Source organism: Anopheles funestus, chromosome 3RL, assembly GCF_943734845.2.
Source record: "Anopheles funestus chromosome 3RL, idAnoFuneDA-416_04, whole genome shotgun sequence".
NCBI classification, from domain to species: domain Eukaryota; kingdom Metazoa; phylum Arthropoda; class Insecta; order Diptera; family Culicidae; genus Anopheles; species Anopheles funestus.
The window spans coordinates 74,905,777-74,912,634 of NC_064599.1; positions in this window are offsets into that span (position 1 = coordinate 74,905,777).

Below are 6,858 nucleotides of genomic sequence, written 5' to 3' on the forward strand. Positions count from 1 at the left end.
CTGGATCAGTTCGTGTACTAATTCGTTCGAGTCATGCACTTTTGGGTGCGCAGGTTTGATATACGGTGAGCAAGTTTTGATTTATGCATTCGGGAATTTCAGTTGTTTTTTTACTGTTTGCTGAACAATTTTTGGAAGGAGCCTGATGTGGTAAAGGAGTTAAGAATTTTAAACAATTTATTTCTACTTTAAACAAAATTTAAAAAACTTTCTTAACATTAAATAAAATTACAATATGATGTACCAAACATTTAAAGTTAACTTGGAAAAAATGTAAGTAAACGAACGATACACCGAGAGGAAAAAAAAGCTTCCATTTCAAACATCACTAATCATCAATGAGCTTTTGACAAATGATTATTGCTCCCGGTGACAAATTGACAGCAGCTGTGATTATGATAAATTCCCGAAAACGCGCTCGTTAGTGTGCCTTCGACACCTTCCCAGTTATGCGCCCACCACTGTTTTTGCATAAAAGAACCCGTGGGCGTACGGAGGACTTTCCAACGGCAAAGTTACCGAACGATTGTGGTTCAGTGCTCCAGGCGCACGTCCAGTTCAGGAGTTGTGATAGTTTGTACAAAGTTGCACACGCCATGATTGAGTGATAGCGTTTAATCACTTTCCTAGTCGTAAAAAATTATGTTCTCCTGGTGTGCTACGAGCGTGGAAGGTGAGATTTTAGTGCGGTTGATAGTTTACTGCGCTTAGGATTTTGTTATTGGGAAGCACAACATATGTTCTACAGGATGGTGATTGATTTATTAATTATTTTACACAATAATAGAAGGAAAAATGGGAATAAAAAGTCTCAAAAATATTTATAAATAAAGCTAGAATTCGTCACTATAATGATCCAACTTTAAGCTTTATTTTACACGCCTGCAACATGTTTAAATCTACCGAATGCATTCCCATGTACCCTGTCCTACAAAAAAAAATCCGGACCAAACTGGAGCAAGGCGTGAAGGTTTCATTTTTATAGGCCATTTAATTTAGCATGGTGTGACAGAAATTGTGGCTTACCATAACCATGAATTTGTGCGTCGTAATTGTCGTAGTCCCTCCACCCGGAGGGACTAGCTCTAGGTCAAACTGTGGTCGACGAATCTAATTTGTTCAAAAAAATTTGCTATTATCCGTTAGTACTTGTACTTTAACGTTGTAAGTGAAGCCTTAGATAAATTCCAGAACTGTTGGCAACTTGCAACCCAACTCTAATTGATTGCAACCGTACCAGACAAAACGGTGTCCACTATCAACTTGGTTCGCTACTGAATTAGTATTTGGTTTTCTTTCATTGCACTATTTAATTCAGGTCACTCGGTTGTACACACTGCCAAAATGGTTTTTTTTTCTTTTTGGTACTATTCTTAATATCTTAATTGACCACAACACATTGCGGGTGTCCCAAAAATTAAGTCAATTTCAAAAACACAATCCATTATCTTAACCCAAGCGGCGATAAAAAAGTAATTGCCTCTCGTGCGGTGCGGTGCGGTGCGAAATAATATGCAGTACAGCAAAAATGACGGTAAGGAACACAGTCCATTGGTGGTACTGGAACAGGAGATGTTTATCAGCAAAAACCGGGATCTTGCTTGACCGTACACATAGAGACGCGGGTTCGTGTCACGCGACACCCGTACGACTAATCGATTTACAAGCTGTATTTTGCTTACATTTCAATTTACGGCCGTGGTAGATAATTTTTGTCACCACGAGCCAGTTGTCACAACTATCGCTACCGGGTATTGCATCGTTGGGAGCAATATCAACGGGTAACGGGTTTTTAGTAGCGTTGGAAATTTGCAAACGATTACTATTTTCTACCCATTTGACAGCTGTCATCGAAATGGCAATCGAGATTTTGAAGGCTAGTCTCTCTCTCTCTTTCTCTACCGCACACGTTGGTTTCTCGCTCCATGCGCGGTGTGGCATCGTGTATGACCGACGTCGGTTATTTTGAACAGCTTGGAGAATCGGCATCGTCACCTTCGACAATCGACAGGCGACGACACACTAAACTCCCGCTTGGTGGGATGCGGTTGAGTAAGTTGTCAACGCGTTGGCACGTCGAACGAACGTGTGGTCCCGATGACAGACCAGTGGGTCTATACCTAGTTCTGCATGTCTCCGAAATAGTTGCTACTTGCTGCTGGTGACCACTACGAATCGGTTTCGGCTAAGGTGGCAATAGGTTAATAGAGATAGGACCGGACGGAGATGGTAGTGGATGGAGTAAGTAAGAGGGAAAAATTTATTGAGTTGTGGAGGGTCTTTCTCGGTCTCGGTGTACTGTCGATTAAATTTGTTTCAGATTAGAGAATGAATTATTGATAGAAAAAAAAATCAAATTGAAGGCACAAGTTGCCGTCTGTATACGTGAAACAGTATCTTATCCGTGAAAATTAGTTTCTGTCATTGAGAAAATAAATCTTTTCGATTTAGTGTTCAGAGATACGTTGATCAAGTAGAAACAAAGAAGAAAAAAGTAGTTTGAAGAAAGATCATTTGCAATTAATTGTAGCTGAGCGAAGAAATTTTTTCTGTGTTCCAATAAAAACCTTAGCAACAGGTGTTGCATATTAATCTTTGCGACATTGTACCGTATCAAACTGCAACAATTTGCATTCAACCATGCACACGATGCGTTTCAATGAAACGTTTCAAAATCACAATCCACCCATATTATGATGGGCGAAAGTTGAAAAGTAGCATTAGTCTCAGCTGTCTCAGACACGAAAAGCTGAGCAGGTCCGGGGAAGGGTGGGCCGTCCGTCATCATTAATCTTTCGACAAGTGCATTATATATTCTTTATTATTTATTACCCAAGTGTGCTGGGGAGTTGCTTCACTTTGAAGTAAGCTCGTCTAAAAAACAGACCGTAAAACGGTCACCTAGCTTCTTGTCATCTGTAGATGGTTTGAGCGGGTGAGAGTGAGGTTTTCGGCCTCAAAACAACGGACAGGATAGAGTTTGGTCTTGTAACGGTGCGATCGTAGCAGTTATGGAGTAGTTTTTTGTTGTTGTTATTTGCCAGTTCGTTCGTGATGCACTTGATGGGTTGCGGTTCTTCTTGTGTTGTGTGAGAAGAAGATACAAAAAAACCCTCACTCAGGTGCTTTCAAGCAGCAAATAAAAACTGCATCATCGTGTGCATGATCGGGCGTTTGCCCTTACACTGCACTTTTGAGTGTCATCGCACGAGAAACGGCTGAGGTAAGCGCTCAAGTCTCAAGTCCATCAAACTGGTCCCGTAGTGTGGGTCGGTTTTTTTTCGGGACGTTTTAAGAATAGGCACATGAAAAGTCAAACCCAACGAGATGCAATGGAGAAGCGACGTAGAGAAAAATACGAAACTGCATCCAACATTTGCTGCCCGTAGCGTAATCAATTGTTCCACAGCCGTGGCGCTGTGGGCACGAACGATAAGTCATTAATTTTATTATTCAACTGTTCTCTGTACATTGGCATTTACGAAAAAAAAATCGTTCCCATCCCACACTCATCTTTTCATTACAACACATGAAACAAGCATAATTCAGATAAATTAATCGATTGTGAGTGCTGAAAAGAAAAAAAAATAAAAAAAATCACCAGCATTTGAAGAATGAAGGTAAAAATATAAATGAATTTCGAATGAAAATAATCAGAAAGGAAAGAAAAACAAAAAGCCACCCAACAATCCTTGCAAATGTGCTTGTGGTTCATCCCGGAGGCATACAATCCAACCGGGAACGGTTAAATGCAATCAATTCATTTGCGGACATCAATTTGCCATCGATCGTGTATGCTGATAGGGCACCGCGGTACGAAAAGCTTCAGTTGATAAACGGTGACGGTAAATGGTTTTGGGGTGTTTTAATTGGTATGTAAAAATCGTTCGCGTGCTGTACTACTTTTGATTGTTGAATTCTCATCGCACCTGGTCAAGGGTGTGGGATGGTGTCATGTAAAGGACACAGTTTTGAGAGTTTTAATTTTTTATTCTTAAGTTTTGAACTTTTTTTTAGCTTTTAATTTTTTTTACTAATTTTTATCTACTTCGATTTTTGTTCTCCAGTTGTGATTTGTTTGTTTTTCATAAATTCTTATTATTTTAATTTTTTCAACTGTTATGTTGTTCAAGCATTACGTCGTATCAAATTTTTAAAATGAAAAATACTTTCTATAGCAGTATGGCGTTTAAAGAGTTGAAAAACTATTTCCTCTCCGGGCGGAAACAAACAAACGAAAGTAACATACACTTGTTGTCCCGGTACACTATCATTCATCTATAAATGTCACCCGTCAACGGGGTTTTGCTTCAAGCAACGGAAGGAAATTAATTTAATGCTACGACAAACAAAAACAAAACCTTGCGCTTGTTGAAATGGTTTTCTTTTCACCCTCACCTTCACTTTTGGGAACCACTGAACAGAGACACCGCCATGCAGGGAAAATCACACTCACGGGTAACCGTGGTGCGGGTGCTACAGCAGAAGGTTGTTAATGGTTTGCAAAAGTTTGCGATCGTTATGGTCGATGGTTTATGCGACGCGACGTTAACGACATTGGCCGACGCGATAGTGATCGTCTCCATCAATAGGGGGAGCCGCGAGTGCGTTTTGCTCGATGGTGCTTAAAGTCAATGGTGTAAACGTCACCTTTCACCAGGAAGGAAACGGCTAGCTCTACAGTGCTGAGGCGATTGTGCGAAATTGAAGAAGGCAATAAAACGGGGCAATAAACGTATACATTTGTAGAAATTGAAATTCATCGGTAGCTGGATGTGTTGAAAGAAACTGTGATCAAATTGTTTGTGTCGTGTTGATGCGTGTCGTTTCTTTGACGTTTATAAAGTTTTTTATGTTCGTTAATGGGTTTGTTTTTTTAAATATCTAATCAGAGGAAGTGCGTTGTAGACAAATTCTAATAATAGCACATAATTTATTACAATGGTTTATTTAAAGCTACGAGTAAAAACGATAACACGACATAATAATAAAGGTATAAGGTTAAATAAATCCTTGTTGATTTATAATCAGAGGCGGATTTTCCTCCAGGTTTTTCCAAAACCCATGACCAGATATTCAAATAAGACTGTTGAGCAAAATAGCAGAGGGATATACTTTTGATTTGCAGATCTGATTTTTTTTCAAAATAACTTTATGAATTTTCAGACTGAACTACACACCTTTCCACATGTTTTGCAATTTGCAACAATGCAGTCTAAGAGCTGTTTGTTTCAGTTTCATTTTTACCAAAAACTTTGTGTATTTCACCTGATCTACTTTTTATGTTTAAGTATCCTTATCAATGCAGATAAATGAAGCAGCGTTTAATTTATTTAATGTTTTCGAGTAAGATAAATGAAATAATATCACCAACAAACAGATTGATCTTCAAGTATTTCAAATTGTGTTTTTAGTCGTGATACATGATAAAAAAAATTGGGCCGAGATCGTTTCTATGCGGAACTGCAAGGATCTATTTGGGATTGGTTCAGATACGGTAGTTTCAGATGAAATTCCTGTGTATTGTATTTTAAATAATTGTTAAATTATTTTACTTCTTCTCCAACAATTGGAAAATCCATCAAAAGGTTTGAAATGTTATGCCAAATGCACTTTGAATATTTAATTAAAGAGCAATCATCGAATTTCCTCTTCGAAAAAGCGTTATTCGAGACAGCCAGAAGAGTGTTTAAAAGTGACTGGATCACTTTGAAGTCTTCATAGTTTGTCTATAAACTCTTAAATATATTGTTGAAACACGAGATTAAAAGTGGTGTAAAAGGACATAAATTAATTTTATTTTGGCTTTTTGAATTACACATTTGCTTTTTAATGTGGTCTTATAATAGGTTTCCGTACAATATTCTTAGCTTTATTGTAGAAATTTTTTTAAGTTTTGTTACACTCAGATGTAAAATAAAATGATTCAGTAATATTAGTTGAAAGTTTTCACAGAACTTGTAAACTTTATTTAAAATATCTAGCCAAATGTAAACGTTTATGTAACGTGTCTGTATTTTTTGAAAGCTTATAGTACTTACTGAATACACTTACATACTTAGGGTATCGAACTTGTTTGAGCCGAATTATTTTTTTACTGTTACCTTCTTTGCAATTAAAAGTTAATAGCTAATGTTTGGTATCATGATTCCAGACAACTGCATAAAAAAGACGGCATTCACGCATTAAGCTCCACACTGGGTGGCACGCGTCTGTACTAATTTCAACTGACATTTATCGCATTAATCTCTTCACCAGAAAGCAAACCAAACCTGTGAACCGTTGCCGGTTGCAATATCGTGCTTATTATGCGTGGCTCCGTGAGATTGATCTGAAATGTATGCAGAAAATTGTGCAAGTGCATAGGCCGACGTTGCACCTAATCTGCGTAAGGAGCCGTTTTGTGAGCGTATTTCGCTTTTCGTGTGCGCACACTGGGGAAGTTTTTCTTGTCTGTGGGTGTTTGAAGGAAGGAGATAAACTTCCTGTTGAATATAGATTGTTCGTTCTTAATGCCGGGAGCATTAAACTAACCGAACGGAGTCAATTTGAGCGCCAAACCATGTATCGCATTTCAAGGCCAGTACGATGGCGGAAAAGCAACCGCACGTTCGGAACATTGTCGCGGAACGCAGTTCCACGATGGTTTTTATTTTATTAACGAAAGGATAGCGTATTGCACCGGGCGGTTAGATTGGGCAATGGATAGAATTCGTATTGATTCGTGGAATGCATTTGCGCAACACGAATTTTGCCGGAACAAATTCTAACCTTTCCTTTCTAGCCTACGGGCCCGAATCGCGTGTTCCATTTCATCAAGTGCATATATTGGAACGACAGGTTGCAGTGCGGCTTAGG